The sequence below is a fragment of the Leopardus geoffroyi genome, chromosome D1 (genome assembly GCF_018350155.1).
Source record: "Leopardus geoffroyi isolate Oge1 chromosome D1, O.geoffroyi_Oge1_pat1.0, whole genome shotgun sequence".
NCBI classification, from domain to species: domain Eukaryota; kingdom Metazoa; phylum Chordata; class Mammalia; order Carnivora; family Felidae; genus Leopardus; species Leopardus geoffroyi.
The window spans coordinates 20,298,764-20,321,442 of NC_059329.1; the positions used below are offsets into that span (position 1 = coordinate 20,298,764).

The window sequence follows — 22,679 nt, forward strand, 5'->3', positions numbered from 1 at the left end:
TCCGCCACGAGGCTCTGGGGTAGTGCCTGGGCATGCAAGCAACAGTCGATGGTGCAAAGAAAAGCACCTCTACCTTCCCAGTGTTTCTCCTCAAAGGTCACACTTGAAGCACACACTCACAGGGAAGACAAACTCTCCTGGGCTGAATGGGCAAATGTGAATGCGTAGGGACCCCCTGGCTTCCCAAAGTAAGAGGTTGTGTTGAACTTTCATGATACTTGCCAGCCTGTTAAGGACCACCGACTGGAATGTTTGCTTTTTGCCAGGAGATGATGATGTCGTGTCGTTGTGATGTCATGTGAACTAGAAATAAATCATAGCGCGTTCATTCATTTATGTATCACTTCACTTATTTACCTGACTTGTTTTGAGCACATCCCACATTTTGGCTGTTGTGAATAATGCTGCTATGAACATGGGTGTGCACATATCTACTGGGGGCCCTGCTTTCATTTCTTTTGGCTGCATATCCAGAAACAGAACTATGGGATCACATGGTAATTGTTTTTCTTTTTTTGAGGACTCATCATACCCTTTTCCACAGCAGCTGCACCATTTTATATTCCTACCAGCAAGGCACAAATGTTCCAATTTCTCCACGGTCTCATCAACATTACATCATTATTCCCCAAATAACCTGTTTTCCGTTTGTTTGTGTTTTGATCAGAGCCATCCTCGTGGGTGTGAAGAAATATCTCACTGTAGCTCTGGCTTGCCTTTCCCTAGCGACTAGTGATGTTAAGCATCTTCTGTGCTTATTGGCCATTTGTATATCTTTTTGGAACGATGTCTGTTCTAGTCCTTTGCCCATTTCTTAACCGGGCTGCTTCTTTTTTTGGTTGTTGTTGTGGAGTGGTTAGGCTTCTTCCAAATGTATCTTCAGAAACCAAACTCAACCTGGCTGAAATAAACAGAAGAATTTATTGCTTCATGTAACTGAAAGGTTTAAGGCACATCCAGGGTTAAGGTGTCCTCCCCAAAATTCATACGGTGAAGCCCTAATACCCAGTATAACTGTATTTGGAAATAAGGCTTTTAGAAGGTAATCAAGGTTACATGAGATGAGGAGAGAGGAGTCCTAATCTGACAGGACCCTCGCAAACTAAAATGCAGGTTTTTAAAATATATATATAGCAGGAATATTTTTCTTTCCTCCCCCTGCGTCTGCTTTCTTTATTGTTTTCTTTCTCAGGTGGGCTTATCCCTATAAGGTACGATGGGTAGCGTTCCTTCATTAATTCAATACTCACTGAACTCCTCCCTTGTCCCGGACCCTGTTCTAAGAGGGGACAGGAAAGGTCCCTTTCCTCACGAGGCTTGCATTCTAGTAGGGAGAGACAGACAGGCATAAAAAAAAGGAAATCTTAAATGTTTTCATCACAACATGGTAATTATGTGACATGATGTGGTATCAGCTAATGCTATGCTGGTAATCATTTTGCAATATAAGTGTATCAAATAAACACGTTTTTCCCTAAATTTCGAAGATTTTTAAAAATGTTTTATTTATTTTTTGAGACAGCGTGAGCAGGGAGGGGCAGAGAGAGAGAGAGAGAGAGAGGGACAGAGGATCCAAAGCAGGCTCTGTGCCGACAGGCTGACAGCAGTGAGCCAGATGTGGGGCTCAATCATGAGATCATGACCTGTGTCAAGATCAGAAGTCAGATGCCTAAACAACTGAGCCACTCAGGCACCCTTAAAGATTGTTTTAATTTTTAAGTAATCTCTATACCCAACATGGGGCTCAAACTCACAACCCCGAGGTCAAGAGTCACATGCTCTACTGACTGAGCCAGCCAGGTACCTCTCAAATAAACACTTTGTACACCTTCAGCTTACACAACATTGCATGTCAATTATAGCTCAATAAAGTTGGAGGAAAACCAAGAAATAAGTAACTGTGTATGTTCAGAATGCAAATTCTATGGAAAACAAAAATAGCAGGAAAAGAGGATAAGGACTATGAGGGTGTTATGCATGCCTCGTTGTCCATAAAGAAGTATGAGGATCAGCCTCCTGGGAATGTGGGATGATCTGGGTGCCCTGTGCTTTTGTGGAGACTGACATAAACAGATAATGCATATATTGAGTGAGCCTTGGTGATCTCGGGGCACATCGTGGTGGTGGGCCAGTGAGGATTGGCAGGGAGGTGAGAGTATTTTTTTTAGGAGCAAGCAGAGTTTACAGCCTATTTTACTCCTGTCAGTGGTGTTTTGGAGTCTAGGGGTGGGATGGCCTTTTGCAGAGCTGGGGAGCTCCTCCTCGGACACTCGTCACTTACCTGTGGAAGTCTGAAGAAAGGGGAGGCTGGTCTAATCTGAAAGTGATCAACTTAATGCAAGAAGAAAGAGTTTCAGAAAAAGTCTGAGGACTTTTCTGATTCGTTCTGATTGGCCCAGCTTGGGTCACATAGTCACACAAGCCAGTCGCTAAGGTTAGGAGTAATCAGAACCCTTATTGGACAGGCCTGAGTCCAATTCCTATGGGATCGGCCTCACCCAAACCACAGGACTGGGAGGGAAAGGGACGGTTTCCCGAAGGAAAATTAACACCAGATGTCCTCCACACCCAGCTCCACATTTCATGGCTGGCTGATCTTTGGGATCAACCTCTCTGATTCTGTTTCCTCAGCTGATAGAAAAATCTAGAAGGTAAAAAATTCAGTAAGACTCACATCACTAAGTTACTGAGTACTGTATGTGATCGTGTACCTAAATGCTATTTGGGAGGTATGCAGTGAGTGCTAAACAAATATTATTACTTCTATCAAAGTTTCCTAAGACACGGTAAGTGCCTGTAGGGAGCTTATAATTTGCAGGGAGATGGAACATACGGAAAGACAATTGCCATACAAAAGAAGATGTTTGTGTGATTTTCCAACGCCTTCATCTAAGGCAGGAGCCACGCACTCACTTGCCTCCGTTGGCTAGGCAGCTAACCCAAGTGAGGAAAGCAGGCTGAACACATGGGAGACCACGGCCACATTTCACAGGGCAGCCGCCATATGGCTCCAGCAGACGGTCGTCACGCTCGCAGGCAGGCTCAGTGTGGCCAGAGGGTCCACTGTTTTCAAATGAAGCTGATAATCCGGATTTTGATATGAACGTTTTTTTTTAAATGTTGGCAACTTCTTCAATTTTGTGTGTGTGTGTGTGGCAAATGCCTGTGAACCACACAAAACACATACACGGGCCTCATTCTATCTGTGAGCTTAAGCCTACCCACTGTGCGGTTGGCGTCCTCCGATTTCTGGTTCCTTCTGAGAATTTGATAGCATAGCCTTTCTGGCTATGTGTTCACGTGGTAAGCGGGTTGAGGTACAAAACTTGGTATCATTGCAGAATGAGGAAGTCTTGGGGTCCAATTCTAGCTATGAGTCCTCGGTCAAGTTGCCTTATCCATCTGGTCTGAACTTCTCTGTATCTATAACTAAAGTGTATGCGACCAGATGATTTCCTTTCCTAGCAACTCAACACTGAATGACCTATAGTTTTCAAAATGGGAGGGAAGAAACCAAAGTCAAATTCTTATCCAGGGGATGCAGAATTCATTTCCATTTGGAAGACCAGCGAGTGCTCCAAGGAAGAGATGGTTTTGAGGGAGTCATCATGCCTGGACTCATGGAGAGTCTTGGGGAGAGGGAGACAGAGGAGGAAGATTAAAATGTAATTATCAGGGGCACCCAGGTGGCTCAGTCGGTTGAGCGTCCGACTTCGGCTCAGGTCACGATCTCACGATTTGTGAGTCCAACCTCCGCGTCGGGCTCTGTGCTCACAGCTCAGAGCCTGGAGCCTGCTTCGGATTCTGTGTCTCCCTCTCCTCTTCGTGCTCTCTCTCTCAAAAATAAATTTAAAAAACATTAAAAAAAATTTTTTAAACGTAGTTATCATATTTTGAGCATTTACTATAGTCCTGGCACTCTGCTATCTCTTTGCACACGTTATTTTCTTTAATCTTCACAATGGTGAGATACAAACTTCCATCCCCATTTCAAAATAAGGAAGCAGCTGACAATGTAGAAACATTTATTGAAAATTCAGGCTTCTTGTTTATGCTCACTCAATTCGTATGTAGTAGAACCAGGATGCCAGCCTAGGTGTGCTTAATTCCAAAGCCCATGTTCTTACTGTTGAGTGGAGGAAACAGCATGAGTCAGCTTGTGAGTGGAAAAGCTACCAGCTCCTCTACGTGTTTGGTAGGTTTTCGATCTGTCTGGGCACCTCCTATGCCTTAGCTATGATAGTTAGGCACTGTGACAGCCATAAAATGAGTACAAACAGGGATTTGACCTTAGGGAGGTAATCTAGTAGAGAGACAGATGGCGATAAACTATGGTAGACTGTTTCCAAAGATGATCGGAAAAATCGCTCCCATCCTACATGTCCTTTGGAATGTGACTTTGGCACCGCTCCCACCAGGAGGTAGGGTTTTTCCCCTCTCCTGACCTCTACACCGGTCTGGTGAGTCGCTTTGATCCATAATGGGTGGTGGTGGAAGTGACATTGTGTGCCTTCTGGGTCTACGCCTTAGGAGGTTGTGAAGCTTCAGCTCGCTCTTTGAAGCCCGCTTTGCTGGAAAGAAGTCCAACCGGTCCACTTGAGAGAGGCGCAGCCAGCCGCAATCCATTCCAGTCTCTGGTTCCCGCCAAGCTGCCCCAGGCAACACCGTGGGGGGTAGAAACAAGGCGTCCCTGCTGAGACTTGCTCAAATTGCAGAATCGGGAGCCAAATAATGGTTGCTCTTGTTCTAAGTCATTATTATTATTATTATTATGCCTTACACATAAAGTATATTACACGTGAAGACCCAGGTATCTGGGAGGCAGACGAGGTGGGTGAAGACAAAAGTTCGGGTTGTACAACAGAGTTTACATCAGCCCTTGAATCCTTTTTTTTTTCCTGCCTCCATCACTCCCGCCTCCAATAGTTTCCTGGGCTCAGAAGATATGTGAGGCTGAAGGTGACTGATACCACAGGGCAAACCCTGTCATACTGAGCACCAAATACCACAGCCCCATCAGTCCGCAACAAGAGCTCCCTCATATCAATGGGGGAAAGACAAGAGAGGAGCCAAAATTGCCTCAAAGCTTTATCCGGGGGCCGCAGTTTTTAGGGAGCGTTGAAACATTCCTGATGATTTCCCGGGATGAGTCAGAACTCCCTACATAATCTTATTTTCCTGAGAACTTGGTGACTTTCTCTGCTGACAGCCCACCTCTTCCTCCACCTCTTTCCTCTCCTTCCGCAAGTCTGGATCAGACCAAGGAGGTGGAGTACTGTTTGATTTTTAAGCCTGATGTTCCTGTCCTTCTCCGCCATTTAGTCTCTCTGGCTAATCATCTGGCTAATCAATCCAGGGCAATCAATCAATTAGCAAGCATTTAAGCACTTTTCATGTATTCATATATTCATATATTCATGTATTCATTCATTCATGTATTCATTCATTCACGTACCCATTCATTCACGTATTCATGTATTCATTCATTCACGTATTCATTCATTCATGAATTCATTCGTTCATTCATTCATTCATTCATTCATTCAACAAGTAGTTATTGAGTACCTACTATTTGCCAGACACTGCTGCAGGCCCTGGCAATACACCAGTGTTTTAGTCTGTTCAGGCTAACAAAGTACCACAGACTAGGTGCCTTAAACAACAAACATTTACTTCTCATAGTTCTGGAAGCTAAAAGTCTAAGTCTAACCCGGTTGGGTTTGGGTCAGAACTGAGCTGCAGACTCCTTTCTCATTGCATTCCTCATATGGTGGAAAGAGGGAGAAAGAGCTCTCCGGAGTTGCTTTTAGAAGGCACTAATCCCATTCGTGAGGACTCCACCCTCATGACCTAATTCCCTCCCTAAAGGCCCCACCTCCTAATACCAACATACTAGGGGTTAGGATTTCAACATGTGAATTTGGTGGGACACAAACATTCAGTCCATGAAAAAAAGTGAATTTTTAAACACGGTTCATATTTTACTCTGAGTGTAATATTTATGCATATCATTGATAGCAAATGACCAAAATGTTTTGTACTCATGAGGTGTATCCCTCACCTTCTGAGGGATAAAAACATTCAGAAAAGTAGGAGATAATTCAGGCCAGAATAGCACAGGAGGGCCGCACTGGGGAGGTAGTATTTGAGTTGGGTTTTAAAAGACAAAGGGAGTGTAAATGGGCAAAGGGAAGAGCTTTTCAGATGGGGACCAACATGAGAACACGCACGGAGTTGGAGGTGAACAGGCATGATATGTTTGACATACATTAATAGAATTAGACTGACCCAAGGGATGGGTGTCTGTTAGAGTGGAATGTAAAATAAAATCAACTGATTCCAGTAGGAAAAGATGAGAAAAAGCCTTTAAAATCAAGCAGGGAAACAGATGTTCTCCATAACAAAGAAGAAAACATTGAAGGCTGGTGGGGTAGGAGTGGTGTGGAACACGTCATGTCACGTGTAAGTGAAATGCATGTTCTCTGGAGTGGCATAGACGTGTTGAACCTCAAATATGGGAAAAGATGGCAGCCTCCTCCATGTCCTTCCGAGGGCAGCCCAGGAATCAGAATTGTGTTCTGTATCAGGAGGATAGGTTAGAAGGACAAAAAACAGTACATTCAGACAGAGTAGCTAGGGCAGTGGAGGGCTTAGAGCCAAACTTATGAGTAGAAGCTGAAGGAAAGGGGGAGACTCAAGGGCTTGAGGAATGAAACTGCCTCCAAATATGTGTAAGGGTTTAGAGGGACCACATTTGCTCTGAGTGGCCAGACTTGGTAGAACTAGGACCAATGTTAATACAAGAGATACATTTGGACTCCTTATAAGGAAGAACTTCCGAAGAGTCAGAGCTGTCCTCACGAGCTAGCGAATTCACTAGCTGACATTTCACTTAGCAGAAATGTTGGTGGGGAGGCATGTATACAAATATCGGGCAGGTCGTTCGATGAGCTATAATTTGAAGTCCTTCAAACATGAGAGTCTACCCTCCTCAACTCAAGTTCAAGTTCTCAATATCTACAGTAGGAAGAACCACACTGGGTTCTGATCATTACCATTTTATGAGAAACATGCCCTTATCCTGAGGCCCCAACCAACTCTCAAACTGTGAGCATCTGGAAGGCAGACTCTACATCTTCCTACTACCTGCTACGAAAATACAGGGCACCAGGCTTACCCCAGGTCGTAGAGGCTCTGAGAGTAGGGCTAATGACTTCATGGAGGAAAATAGAACACTTGTTCTTGCCAGGGAAATGTGGTAGGGTTTTTTTTTTTTTTTTTTCCAATTCTTTTTGTTTTGTTTTGTTCTGGATGGGTACCAAATTTTTAGAGCCAAGGAGGGAGAAGTAAGGAAGAAAAGAAATTTACGATGTGATTCTAAGTGGTTTTGCCACACATTTGATTAGCTCTCTAGGGGGAAGATAAAAGCTTAATCCGATCATTTAGGAGGGTGCACACAAGAAAGGAGACTTGCTTAACTAATGATTAGAAAGTGTATCTGGGCCCTAGAAACTATCCTTTTTGCTTCAGGTGGTGAGATAAGTACTATTATTATGGGGAAATTCACACTATTACTGAGTCCATAACTGTAATATGACTGTGACTTGGCAAAGCACCTCTCATTTTCCAAGACGCTAAAGCCTTGGGAGCTTAACTTACCAAATGTGCAATATCTTCACATTGCCATTCATACACCAACCATAACAGAAGTGCAGCAAAAGGAGTCTTTGGGATAGAAAAGTCATGAAGAAGCTTCTCTGAGCGAGTACACCAATATCCCCTCCCTTTTTTTTCACCATCTACTGGTTTCTGCATCCTCCGTAGCTGGACTGATAATTTCATTCTCAAAGGCTGTCAATTACTTTCTAATTACTAAACCCAGTGAGTTTTTCCTTTGTTCTCAATTCTATTGCTCTCTGCAGTGTCCTATTCCACCAACTTCTTGAAATCTCATGTTTGTGGGGCGCCTGGGTGGCTCAGTCGGTTGAGTGTCCGACTTCAGCTCAGGTCACGCTCTCGCGGTCCGTGAGTTCGAGCCCCGCGTCGGGCTCTGGGCTGATGGCTCAGAGCCCGGAGCCTGCTTGGGATTCTGTGTCTCCCTCTCTCTCTGACCCTCCCCCGATCATGCTCTGTCTCTCTCTGTCTCAAAAATAAATAAACGTTAAAAAAAATTAAAAAAAAAAAAGAAATCTCATGTTTGTTTGGCTTTTGGGGTGGCTTTGCTGTTCTGATTTTCTTACTACTTCTCCGACGGCTCCCCTTCTCTAGTGCGTTGTGAGGCCAGAACTCCCCGGCTCTGCCGTGATCTGGTTCTTTATCCATCTCTCAGACCCCACTCGTTATGTCCATCTTTGACTAACACGTCTGTGTAGATGGTTCCCGGAAGCAAAGACCATCTTATTTATCTCTTGTATCTTTGTACCCGAATACATACCTCATATACTGGAGCCAAAATACAATGAATGACGTTCACGGATGGAGCACTGACTTCTTTTGATTTCAGGGCTCCAATTCTCACTGCTCACCTAAACTTGGATCTTCTCGATCCCCAAATTTCTAAAACCAAATTAACCCTGTTTAGTAAGTTCACCTGTCAGAGAGCTGCACTGTTGTCATTACCTCCCAGCCAGGAGGCAAAGCACTCAGCTCCCTTTTCTGACTTTATTTCTTTCACTCATATTCAGAGCCTCAAATTCATCTTTGTCTTGCTTAATACCCTGCCCCCGCTGCCAGGCAGTGTCATCAGGCCTCTGTCCTACCGCTCCACTGCAATTGACATCACTGTTGTCAATGGATACATGAGAGCTTTCATCTTACTGGACCTCTTTTAGGACTATTGGCCATTACTTCCTTTCAAAAACTTTTCTCTTGGTTTTTGTTCTTCTTACTCACTTCCTTCTTCTCTGATCTCTCTTCTGTTCCCTTTGCCAGTGTTATTTCCCCAAATATGATTCCGGTGCTCTTCTCCATGGTCATACTTTCTCTTGATATTGGCAAATCTGCCTTTGATTGGACCAATCTCTGTCCCTACATGATCCCCGAAAAATGTATCTCTAGCCCAGATTCCTCTGCCGAATTTGAACTGCCTAAAAGATATCTTGACTTGGGTGTTTATAGGAACCTCAAAACCAGCACCACTAGAATGGAACTGTATGAGTGATGATGGGCCCAGCCCTGTAGCAAGCCTGCTACTCTAAGACCCAATTTGGTTGTCTCCTTTAGACAAGTGAGGATTCGCATTTTTGATTTGTATCTTTAAAATAATTTGGAAAGACTATATACTCTCCTTCACATCTTTAAGTGGACATTCAGAATTGTTTTGTTATAAGTTTATATATGTCAAGAGGTACGGTTTGTAACACAGTGTATTAACTTTTAAAGTATTAATATTTAAACATAAAATTACTATAGCACTTAAAAAACTTACCCAATGGAACCTGAATGACCAGTTTGATACTCAGAATCATTCATTTGGAAATACATGAAGTTTTTCCAGTTTTTTTTTTCTCTTTTTTTTTTTTTTTAATTTTTTTTTCAGTGTTTATTTTTTTTGGGACAGAGAGAGACAGAGCATGAACGGGGGAGGGGCAGAGAGAGAGGGAGACACAGAATCGGAAACAGGCTCCAGGCTCTGAGCCATCAGCCCAGAACCCGACGCGGGGCTCGAACTCACGGACCGCGAGATCTTGACCTGGCTGAAGTCGGACGCTTAACCGACTGCGCCACCCAGGCGCCCCTGAACTTTTTCCAGTTTTATTGAGAAATAATTGACATACTTCACTGTAAATGTTGAAGGCATGCAACATGATGGTTTGATTTACCTATATGGTGAAATGGTTAACGTGACAGGTGCAGCTAACATCCATCTTTCCATATAGATACGATAAAAAGAAAGGAAAGAAGAAGAAAAATGTTTCTCCTTGTGATGAGGACTCAGGATTTACTCTCTCTTTTTACTTTATCCTGGGTGGTCTAGGTGGTTCACCTTTTGAGTGACCCTGCCTTTCCCTTCGTATTTAATTCCTGCTCTTATGTTTTAAATTCACTGGTAAAGAGTGAACCCATCACCCCAGGGTGACCTTAAACAAAAGATTTCTGTGTAAAGGATTTACCTTCAAAAACTTTCCTATAGATCCTTACAGGTGTGTCGGCTGTAGTCACATTGTACTTGTACTTGTTTATCTTGTAACTGGAAATCTGTGCCTTTTCACCACCTTTCTCCAATTCCCCCTCCCCCACCCCCAACGCCTGATTAATGGTTAAAAATTTCATATATTTCTCCTTGACCTTATTATTTCCACTTTAACTTTCCCCATTTAAACGCTTGGAAATCTTCTGTTGCTGGCCCTTCATACTTCTGTGAAACAAAAATATAAATTGAAGTTGAAAAAAATGTGTATTTTGATGCCGTAAGTATCTACGTGTTCAAAAGAGTTCTTATGAAAATTGTTAATACATAGTCAAGTTTATTGACCTTTTAAATTAAACATAAAAAGTACATCTTATTGCAAATTTATCGTTTAATGAGATAGATGAGACTTTTATGGTTTTCCCCAATCAGTTCAAGTACCTATGGTTTTTTGTTTTTTTTTTTTTTTAATTTTTTTTTCAACGTTTATTTATTTTTGGGACAGAGAGAGACACAGCATGAACGGGGGAGGGGCAGAGAGAGAGGGAGACACAGAATCAGAAACAGGCTCCAGGCTCTGAGCCATCAGCCCAGAGCCCGACGCGGGGCTCGAACTCACGGACCGCGAGATCGTGACCTGGCTGAAGTCGGACGCTTAACCGACTGCGCCACCCAGGCGCCCTCAAGTACCTATGGTTTAATATAACATATTATTAGAACAAAACAGGGTTCAGCACCAATTCTACCCCTATATTACTTTTTAAAATTTATGTATCAAAAATAGCACTGCGATCTATCATTTAAAAAGTGTATTTAATGATTTATCAGGTGATAACCCTATGAGGTCTCCTTTGAGTTTCAAAAAGCTGGAAACCATCTGACATGCAGAAGTATTTATTACCTCGTCATTATAATCAACTGCAGTATTTTTTTTTTTAATTTTTTTTCAACGTTTATTTATTTTTGGGACAGAGAGAGATAGAGCATGAATGGGGGAGGGGCAGAAAGAGAGAGGGAGACACAGAATCGGAAACAGGCTCCAGGCTCTGAGCCATCAGCCCAGAGCCCGACGCGGGGCTCGAACTCACGGACCGCGAGATCGTGACCTGGCTGAAGTCGGACGCTTAACCGACTGCGCCACCCAGGCGCCCCTGCAGTATTTTAATGTTCATTTATTTTTGAGAGACAGAGCCAGAGTGCAAGTGGGGGAGGGGCAGAGAGACAGGGAGACACAGGATCCGAAGCAGGCTCCAGGCTCCGAGCTGTCAGCACAGAGCCAGACGCGGGGCTCGAACTCACGGACCATGAGATCATGGCCTGAGCTGAAGTCGGATGCTTAACCAACTGAGCCACCCAGGCGTCCCGTCAACCGCAATATTTTAAATACTCCTCTTTTGGGGCCCCCCAGAAAATTTTTCCTGAGGCAAGGCACTATGGGAATATTTGGAATCGGTGGGAGTGTGGCTTTCTTATACAGTGGCAGGAGAGTATTTGAGAAAGAGAGTTGGAGAAGAGCTAGTCCAAGGCCTTCACCATGGGCACACGCTTAGGCAGATCGGTTTGGGGATGGCCGTGTATGGAAAGCCATTTGTTTCACGTCTCCGTGCCCAAAGCTGGATGGCATGAGTGGATGCTACGTGTTGTCCATTTGGTATCAGCTCGCCCTTTCCCTTTCCTAAGAAAGCTATACTTTGGGTCAAGTAGCCACCTCTGCCACAGAAGGCACAGGGGAACGTGTCCTTCCTGCCCCCCTCTTGAGGAGAATCCTGATTCCTCTTAAGCCCGTCAGTACGCTGGCAATACTCACTCCAGTGACCTAAGTTGACCCAGTCAGATGGAAGGTTTGTGAGGACAGATTCCTCTGTCTGGTAGGATATGAACAGGGAGCATGGAGACCTCTAACTGCCACTGGCTGTCCTTTTGGGTCTCCCAGGGAAAGCCGCTTTAGGATAACTATAGACTGGGGCAGAGACTTAGGGCTTCAGATGAACCAGCGGCCTGCCCGACTTCTGGACTTTCCGTTACGCGAGGTAAAAATGTCCTTATTTCACAAAACAGTGCTCTGCGCCCACATACGATGAGTCAGCAGATAAACACATAGTTTCAGCCGTCTATTTTCTCTTGCCAAGATCTTTATAACACTTTTTAAAATGATCTTCCTGTTTCTATTATTTTCATTGTCCCATCCATTTATACACTGCCATCAAGCTTTTTAAAAAAAAACACCTGTTTAGCAATCTTTCAGAGATCCCCACAGTTTATAGAATAAAATCCAAGCCCCCTGGCTTTGGTATTCCATGTCCTACAAATTCTGTCCCTTGCCTACATTTCCAGTCATCTCTTGATGTCCCCCAGTTTATAAGAAGCAGTGTGGGGGGCGCCTGGGTGGCGCAGTCGGTTAAGCGTCCGACTTCAGCCAGGTCACGATCTCGCGGTCCGTGAGTTCGAGCCCCGCGTCAGGCGCTGGGCTGATGGCTCAGAGCCTGGAGCCTGTTTCCAATTCTGTGTCTCCCTCTCTCTCTGCCCCTCCCCCGTTCATGCTCTGTCTCTCTCTGTCCCAAAAATAAATAAACGTTGAAAAAAAATTAAAAAAAAAAAAAAAAAAAAAAAAAAAAAAAGAAGCAGTGTGGTACCTTAAATACAAGCATTGCGATGTAAGTTCAAAACCTGACTTCCCTATTTACCAGCTATGTGATCTTAGGCAAGTTTCTTAACCTCTCTGAGCCTTAGTTTTCTTATCCGCAAACTTTAGGAAATGCTGCCCACCTTGAAGGGTCCTTGTGCCCGTTATACATGTCGGTAAAAAAAACGTAGAGCTTCGAAGTCATTGTAAAAAAAAAAAATAGCTTTTGCTGATATTGTTGTTGTTCTATCTTCTATATCTGCCATTTCTAGGCTACTTCTCTTTGTGCAAACACGCAAATCCATTGCAACTGCCTGGAAAGCCGCCAATTTCCACGCTTCTTTTCTCTTCCTTATCCTGTCTGCAGAGCTTCCACTTTTGACTCAAAACTATCCAGACAGCACCTGCACTGTGCAGTCTTCCCAAGGATCTCGGCCTAAGTTCACCCTCCGCCTAAGGAGTCCCTCGGTGCTCCCACAGCACTTCGTATATCCCGTTGACTATTTACACACCTGCTACCAGTGTGTGGAATTCTGGGTGGCCTGCATTTTTTCTCATTTTTGGAGCTCCGTGGCATAGAATGGCGCCGGGTCTGCAACAGATACCCCATAAATGTTGAACAAGTGAGAAGAAAGAGCAACAGACTACGGCATGTGGAAAGTTTACCCAGGGAATGTCTCGGAGAAATGCTGTGTCTCTTAGCAGCGGCAGCAGCCGCGGGGATAACACCTGCTATTTGTGTACTTCTTTGCAGTTTGTGAAGCGCTTCCTATATTTTATCTTAAACAATAAAATCCTTACACGATCCTACGTGGGGCTTTTTGGGACTCCCCCTGCGTTAGGGATGATTAAATTGAGGTCTGAAAGGGTAAGGGATCGGCCCTTGATCAACAACCGAGAAGTGTCAGAGTCAGAGCACACAGCCAGCATTTCCCAAAAGAACTCTGTGGATGGTTCGGGCGCCAAGCCAATATCCGAGAGACGGTGGAGTCCAAAGTGGACTTTATGCATGGATTACCAAGAATATTTCTCTGCAGCCCTTTATCGTACCATAGTGCCATATTGAGTGGTACCGTTGAAAGAATGTTTAAAAATTTTTTTAATGTTTATTGAATTTTGAGAGAGACAGAATGTGAGTGGGGGAGGGGCGCAGAGAGAGAGAGAGAGAGAGAGAGAGAGAGAGAGAGAGGGAGACACAGACTCTGAAGCAGGCTCCAGCCTCTGAGACGTCAGCACGGAGCCCGACGTGGGGCTCGAACCCACGAACCACGAGATCATGACCCGAGTGGAAGTCGGACGCTTAACTACTCAACCGACTGAGCCACCCAGGCACCCCATGAATGTTCAAATGAAAGTTGAGAGATCTGGGTTATAGACTTTTTTCTGTTACCAAAAAAGTCTGGGGCCCATTTATTTAACTTTCCTGGGCACTGAAGAAGTTTTCAAGATGATCTCTAAGGCTCCTTCTGACTTTAAAAATCTTTAGTTAGCAGGTAGCTGCAGTATGGCTGGCTTAGAGGAACTAAATGTATTTTGGCAGTGTTCTACAGCTTTGGAGATCGGTAGAAGGCAAAGGTGCAATTTCACGGACAGGAGGCAATGGCAGGAAAGGAGGGAAGCAGAGCATTCTAATCCTACAGACTACGCTGTTCATTGTCATTTGCCTAAGTGTGGCTCCAGAGAGTTCATGAAGTCCCGTTCCTTCCCTGTACTGTGAGATAAAACGCCTTTGTCTCTTCTCTTGCCATTAATTCCTTTAGAAACAGAATAAATTGATTTGATAACTTTGATCAAAGAGGATGCATCCTTTCCCCTCCACAGACCTCTTAACTTCCAGGTTCAAAGAAGAAATCAGAGAAAAATTGGTTTTGAACTCTGCTTTTTAGAGCAGCTTATATTGCATTTTAATTTAATTTGTTAGAATTTCACCTTCTGCCTTTGGTGGGCTGATTAGATGAAATAAAATTATATCTGGGGGATCTATGTTACCAAGATTGCTTAATTCTTCCTTTTGAAGTTGAACTGTCAAGGCCATCAACTGTCCTCGGGTAACTTCCCAGATTACCTCCCGCAGTCATGGCTTCCGAGTCTGTGTGTCTCTGATGTAAAAATAGACCCAGAGCTTTCTTAATAACAGAACTAGACTGTCCTGCTAAGACAGGACAAATGTGTACATTTGCAACAGTGGGAACTAGTCTGTTTGTTCCCAGCATTTTCAGCCAGTTATTGGAATCATACAATTGTCTAAACCCTGAGGCATAGGACACAGCCTGGGACAAAACAGCTCCCAATAAACATTTGTTGATGAAACTAGTCTAGTCTCCTTTAAACATTTTTTTTTTAATTTAAATTTTTTATTTTTAGAGAGGTGGGGGGGAGAGGAGCAGAGGGAGAGAGAGAAAGAGAGAAAGAGAGAGAGAGAATCTTAAGCAGGCTCCACAATCAGTGCAGAGCCTAACACCGGCCTTGATCCCACAACCCTGGGATCATGACCTGAGCTGAAATCGAGTTGGGCACTCAACCGCCTGAGCCACCCAGGTGCCCCCCACTCTCCTTTTTAAAGCAGGAATGCTTTCGCAGGATCCTTGATATGGCCATAGAGCTTCTGATCAAACACTTTGCTGACCAGGATCATCATGAGATAGCTTGCTTATTCTACTATTTTCTAATATTTTATCCAATCTAATACGAATACACACTATTTAATAAATATCTAATATTTTTAAAAAATTTTTTAATGTTTATTTATTTTTGAGAGAGACAGAGCACAAGCAGTGGAGGGGCAAAGAGAGAGGGAGACACAGAATCCGAAGCAGGCTCCAGGCTCCGAGCTGTCAGCACAGAGCCCGACGCGGGGCTCGAACTCACAGACCGTGAGATCATGACCTGAGCTGAAGTTGGATGCTTAACCGACTGAGCCACCCAGGTGCTCCCCCCACCCCCCTGCTTTATAAAATATTTATTTATTTTTGAGAGAGAGATAACGAGCAAGCACGGGGGAGGGGCAGAGAGAGAGGGGGACACAGAATCCGAGGTAGGCTCCAGGTTCTGAGCTGTCAGCACACAGCCCAACACGGGGCTCGAACCCACAAGCCATGAGATCATGACCTGAGCCGAAGTCAGACGCCCAACCGACTGAGCCACCCAGGCACCCCATAAACATGATCTAATATTTTGAATATTATTCTACTATTTTTCTCCTTGCCCCCATTAATTCCTGTTCTGGAATCAGAGAACAGTAGCATTTGATAGAATTACTCCTGTTGGCAAACTGTCAGCTCTAATTGACATCTGTTGTTGGTAATCTGTCCAATCTTTCTCTCCTCTTCTGTTTCTAACATCTTGCTTCTCCTTTAGGGAACCCATAACTTCTCCCTAGAAACTTCTGTTTCTAATTTTCACAGACCCAGAAACAAGAGTTAAAAAGTGGAGGCACCCCATACTACATACCTAAATATTATCAAGTCTAAATTGAGCAGATTGGTACATAAAATATGCTCTATGATTTTACTCTCAGAATGCCAAAAATTTTAATTTTGTGTAAAACTCTGGTTTTTATAGGACCTAAAATCAGCAAAAATATCGTTTAATTTAATTATACTTACACCTCTGGGCATGATGTTGAAGGACTGGCAATGTCCAGATGCACAGTAAATTACGTATTTCCTAAATTATTACATGTTTATTCTACAAAATCTATTTGTCTTGTTTTCATCCTAGCACAATCACTAATTATGTTATTATAATTAACGTTTTCATATAATTTGTGTTCCATTGACAATAATCTAAAGCAGGGATCAGCAAACTTTTTCTTAAAGGGCAAGATATGGGGCGCCTGGGTGGCTCAGTCGATTAAGCGTCCGACTTCAGCTCAGGTCACGATCTCGCGCTCGGTGAGTTTGAGCCCCGCGTCGGGTTCTGGGCTGATGGCTCAGAGCCTGGAGCCTGTGTCCAATTCTGTGTCTCCCTCTCTCTCTGCCCCTCCCCCATTCATGCTCCGTCTCTCTCTGTCTCAAAAAATAAATAAACGTTAAAAAAAAAAGTTTATTAAAAAGGGCAAGATAATAAATATTTTACCCTTATGTGTAGTCTCTGTCTCAACAACTGTACTCCACTATTGTACTGTGAAAGCAACTCTAGACAACATATAAATTAATGAATGTGGATGTGTGCCAATAAAACTTTATTTACAAACACAGGCATCCTGTTGGCAGTAGTCTGAATAGCTTATCAACCCCTTTTCCAAAGGAATTAAAGATAAAATATAATTTCAGTAAAAATGTATAAAACTTGAAATATCCAGAAACTATAAATATCCAGAAACTATATTTATAGTTTATATCCAGAAACTATAAATAAATTTATAAGTAAAATTATTTTCAAATATGTTTTTCAAATATGTTTTTCTTCTAAAATAGTCAAAATCAGACATGCCTGGATGGCTCAATTGGGTGACTCTTGATTTCGGCTCAGGTCATGATCTCATGATTTGTGGGTTGGAGCCCCGTGTCGGGCTCTGTGCTGACAGCGCTGAGCCTGCTTGGGATATTCTCTCTCTCTCTCTCTCTCTCTCTCTGTTCCTCCCCTGCTTGTGTTCTCTCTCTCAAAAAAACTTTTTATTTTATTTTATTATTTTTTTTTTTCAACGTTTATTTATTTTTGGGACAGAGAGAGACAGAGCATGAACGGGGGAGGGGCAGAGAGAGAGGGAGACACAGAATCGGAAACAGGCTCCAGGCTCTGAGCCATCAGCCGAGAGCCTGACGCGGGGCTCGAACTCACGGACCGCGAGATCGTGACCTGGCTGAAGTCGGACGCCCAACCGACTGCGCCACCCAGGCGCCCCAAAACTTTTTTAAAAATAGTCAAAATTATCTTAAAATTAAAAGACTAAACAAATTCTAATTTTAAGTAAAAACTATTTAAACAAAGCTAAAATTTTAATTTCTGGGGAGGGAATTTGCGTAAATCTTATTAGCCTTTTTTTACAAAAAATAAAAATATCCACAACTCTAGTGTTTAGTAACCATCCAGTTGCCTATGTAAAGATTTAATATACTGAATGCATGCTACATTTATATTTATATCTATGTCCAGGTGTTTATAAATATTAAGAGTAGTCTGAATCATTTCGTATTATAAAATGTTGTTCAGCCACAGGCTTGTGATTGTGAAGCTAATTTGTGAGTATCTATGGAACCATAAAATGAAATACAACGCGAAATAAGAAAGTGGATAATTAGCACTAGTGGGAAAAAATATTTCAGAATTCATGCTAAGAGGAAGGACATGACAATTAATAACATAATAAAACACAGAATTGCCTAAGTGCTTGTTCTATTACCTAAGTAATTCCGCCACTGAAATCCTCTGCTTACTCCACAGTAAGTAACTATCTCCAATGTCAGGGGCAGCAAAACCCACAAAAGTTAGCATTCTGACGAGGTTTTTCTGTTGAGGACACAGGTCAAGAGATGCAAGGACATTTCCTTGTGTCTGGTGTTAGTCATAGGAATGGATGTTGAGAACTGTTCCCCTGTGATCAAGTGTTCTTAAGTAACTATGGTGTGTGTGTGTGTGTGTGTGTGTGTGAGAGAGAGAGAGAGAGAGAGAGAGAGAGAGAGAGAGATGCAAAGTTCTCTAAAGCATGAGTCCAAGGCAGGACAGGCCAATATGCCTTTTCCATTCCCTCGGATTAAGTAATAGATATAGGGTTGGGGAGATAATACAAGTTAGAATAATGAGGTCAATTTTAGAGCTTTATTGGAATTAAAAGGAAAATGAGGCTCTCTTCACATGGCATTGTTACAATGGAGGCTGTAAGCTTAGAGCTGCTGGCAGCCATCACGTGGAGAGAGCCTGCCTGAGAATGAAGAAGGACAGATAATCGGAGCCCAGAGATAAAGAAAGACTGAGTCACAATGGCATTATTTGAGGCTTTGGATCCTGCTGTGTCTGAAACCTGCTAGATTCCTAGATTTTTCACTTACGGAAGCTACAGAGTTTCTTTTCTGTTTAAACCACTTTCCCTTGATTTCTATCATTTGCAACCAAAATGATTCCAATTAATATGTGATCTTCTGGACACTGGAATCCACTTATTTAATGACTCCCTCAGTATCGCCTGGCCTCCTCTGCCTTTGAAGACTCCTTGAAAATTAGATAGATCTAACTGTCCACACAGTACCTACTCTACTCTTACAAACTCCTCAGATCTCGCACAGCCATTTGGGAAAGAGCTGCTGGTAAACTTGACTAATCACTCCACCAGAGAAGGCAAAATGCAAATGCATTTGCCTCAGAGCCAAGATACATGGTATTTCCTTGCTATCATCTGTACTAACCCCTTGGCTCTAACCAATGATGATTGGATTAATGGCTCCAGTTCTTCAGGCTTCCCTGTATCCGTGTCCTTTGTCGTCTAACTCCATAGAGTCCTCCCACTCTGACTCTGGGTTTGGTCATGGCTTTGACCAATGAGGGGTCAGCAAAATTTTCAAAGGCTTGGAAAACGTATGTGCATTTCCATTTACCACTCTTGCCTTCTGTCGTTACCACGAGAAGATTTTGACCCGGCTAACCGGGTAGAGGGTAAGAGTCACATAGAACAGGGTTTATTCACCCCAGTCAGGCCAACTGAGCCCTAGATCAGCCATTAGCCAGTCAACACCATGCACAAGAGTGTGCCCAGCCAACACAGGTAGGGTGACCGTGCCACCCTGTAACTGACTGTTGACGCGTGCGTGAACCCAGCCTAGATAAGGTAAGCAAACCCCGCAGACTCAGGAGCCACCGAAGTGTTTTCTGTCTTCAGTTACCTAGGTTTGGGGATTGTTTTTCACATACAATCGTTAAAACAGTAGATAACGGACACACCAGCCTTAAAAGTGCTACATCTGATGGGTTCTGTCAGCTCTGTTAGAATCTCAGTTCAGGCCTTTTAGATGCTAAAAAACAAAGAGACTTGAAATATTACCTCTCTAGAGTTCAGATGCGTCTGCACAATGAGGAGTTACACTAAATGTGATCAAAAGTTTTTGAAGCACCAGAAAAAAAAAAAAAAAAATTAGAAGCATCTAGATCGAAAAGGAAGAACTAAAACTGTCTTTATTCACAGAAGACATGATCATCTATGTAGATAATCCTCATATTTGCATAGCGGCTCTATATTCTATATCTGACAGATCTCGTATCTGTAATCCAAAGGATTCTAAATTCATTTTATGTTATATCTGCCAACTCTTCAGTGGCTTGTATTTTATGTTTAGCGGTATTTGTGAGCTCATTGTCATAATAGGTGGAACATCTAAGAGCTTAAATTGGGGATTGGAGACACTTTCTTGCAGAGAAGATTTGCTTTTGCTTTTGCTTTTGACAGTAACTAGAGGGTGCATCTGATCTGGGACTATGTCAGTGAACTTGCCCCCACCTTTCGTATCCTCCTTTCTCTCCCCTGAGGGCTTCAATTCATGGTGGAGTCCCAGACTTCCCATCCTCCCCCTAAACATTGGGCCAAAACTCAGCATCCTGGCTGCACTATTCATCCCCTGATAGATCAGGCTTGAACTCTCTCTCTTGTTTCCTCTCTCTCTCTCTCTCTCTCTCTCTTTTCTGGCCTCTTACGTCTTTCCTCTTATGAGGCTGGTAATGTCTGAAGTAATGTATCCTACGGGGCTTTGTGGCTCCGTAGCAGGTGCCCCTTGGAGCAACCGGTCAGATATTGCCAGAACAGGAAGAAGTTTCCCTTATCCCCCCTTTCCCTGCTTTTCTCATCCCTGACACAGGGTATTGCCTGCAGATACACAAACCATGGTGCCCGCTCAGGGCAGGAAAAAATGTCAGTAGAGCAGCCTGACCATCTGGAGAGGCTTGGCACGGGGACATATTACTACACAGAGATGAGTATCTAATGTGACCAGGCTCAGTTTGGATGCTGACATCTCTGAGGAATAGCTATTTGGATTCCTCATGTTGTTTCAGGCCCCAGAATGGGGCTCTGGCTTTGAACCTCACTCCCAGTTCTGAAGTCCCAGCTCTGAAGTCCCAGCTCTGTTAGCCCACACCACGCCCACGTATCTCTTCAGGATTAGAATGTTGGCCCCAAACGCTGCCCACCTGACGGGGATTCTTACCCTGCTCAGCTCTTCCCAATTTTCTCCCCTGGTAGATGGGGTTCTAATTCATGTAACTCCTGGTTATTCTCTGGAAGTGAACAGATCTCTTAGAATCATAGCACAGCTTACTTTTCCCCAATATTCTTACCTGACCACCTAGAATTTCAGACTTCTGTGTCTAGGAAAGGGAATAATTTCCTGGTATCAATACTTTGTCTTTTATTACATCTAAGTTTTCTCTTTTCTTTTTTAAAGTTTATTTATTTTGAGAGAGAGAGAGAGAGCGCGCGCGCTTGCACAAGTGGGGGAGGGGCAGAGAGAAGGAGAGACAGAATCCCAAGCAGGCTCTGTGCCATCAGCACAGAGTCTGACACGGGGCTGGAACCCATGAACCGCGAGATCATGAGTCGAGCCGAGATCATGAGTCAAACGCATGGGGCACCTGGATGGCTCAGTCAGTCGGTCAAGTATTGCCTTTGGCTCAGGTCATGATCTCACCGTCTGTGGGTTTGAGCCCCGCATCAGGCTCTGTGCTGACAGCTCGGAGCCTGGAGCCTGCTTCAGATTCTGTGTCTCCCCCTCTCTCTGCCCCTGCCCTGCTCGTGCTCTGGCTCTTTCTCCTTCAGAAATAAATAAACATTTAAAAAAAAAAAAAAAAAAAGAGATGCTTAACTGACTGAGCCACCCAGGTGCCCCAAACATCTAAGTTTTCTTGATCTGTACCCATTGGTACAGGCCAACCAAAGGAACAGGCCAACCAAATCTGTGGTTTGGAGGTGTCCGTAAATCGCTCAGGTTCTAGAGCTAAGACAATTTCTCCAGTCCCATCTGGGCCCCGCTCATTTACCCAGCCTTCTGCTACTGCTCCCTGCCTCAAACGAAATCCCAGGGCTCACCTCAAATGCCATCAACTTCAGGAAGACTTCCTGACCTTTCTCTTCTCCCCAGCTGGGTGGGGCTTGTTCATTTCCAAAGGATCCCTTATTTTCACTCAATTTATTTCATACTTGTACTACAATCCCGTGTTTGTCTCACCCTTCTTACTGGATTGCAAATTCCTTCAGGGAGCCGTCTCACATCTTGTAACCCTTGAGGCTTATGAACGGAAAATAGAATTGAATTAAAAAGAAAACCATAGGGGCGCCTGGGTGGCGCAGTCAGTTGAGCGTCCGACTTCAGCCAGGTCACGATCTCGCGGTCCGGGAGTTCGAGCCCCGCGTCCGGCTCTGGGCTGATGGCTCAGAGCCTGGAGCCTGTTTCCGATTCTGTGTCTCCCTCTCTCTCTGCCCCTCCCCCGTTCATGCTCTGTCTCTCTCCGTCCCAAAAATAAATAAACGTTGAAAAAAAAAATTAAAAAAAAAAGAAAACCATATTCTTAACATCACCATTTTTTATAATTGTATTCCCCACCCCAGCCCTCAGATCGGAGAGGGCTTAATAGTTCAATGAACACAGATGTGATTATTTAAGCCTTTCTCGAAGGAAAGTTCCCTTTCTCTCCATAGCAAAAAGACCAGACAATCTTGGGTTAGGAGAGAATGTAGGAGGAAATGGGACTCAGGACTAGGGGACTCTGGGAATTCAGAGAGAGAAAGCCTTGTGTTTCTGGTGTCAGGGGAAAAAAAAGCTTGTGCTGTGAGCAGACACCAAGAGCATATAGTAAATGACAGTAATAAAGCAGGGGCCAGACACTCGGGCGTTAACACCTGTAACTAAAAGATGTTTTTATAGCCCTGCCAAGGAGTCATGTTATCATTTCCTTTATTATTAAGCAGCTGGTGCTCCCAAGATGCCCCAAGCCTTTACTTCCTTT

The 22,679-nt window shown here is 43.7% G+C and overlaps 1 long non-coding RNA gene across 1 annotated transcript; it reads right to left on the reverse strand.

Moving 5' to 3' along the window:
• Window positions 1–319: 319 nt before the first annotated feature.
• On the reverse strand, window positions 320–21,962 carry LOC123600834. The gene is made up of 2 exons (XR_006713848.1): window positions 21,902–21,962; window positions 320–901 (listed from the first exon to the last, which is right to left on the reverse strand). It is a non-coding gene; the product is annotated as an uncharacterized LOC123600834 (long non-coding RNA).
• Between the last annotated feature and the right edge of the window lie 717 nt (window positions 21,963–22,679).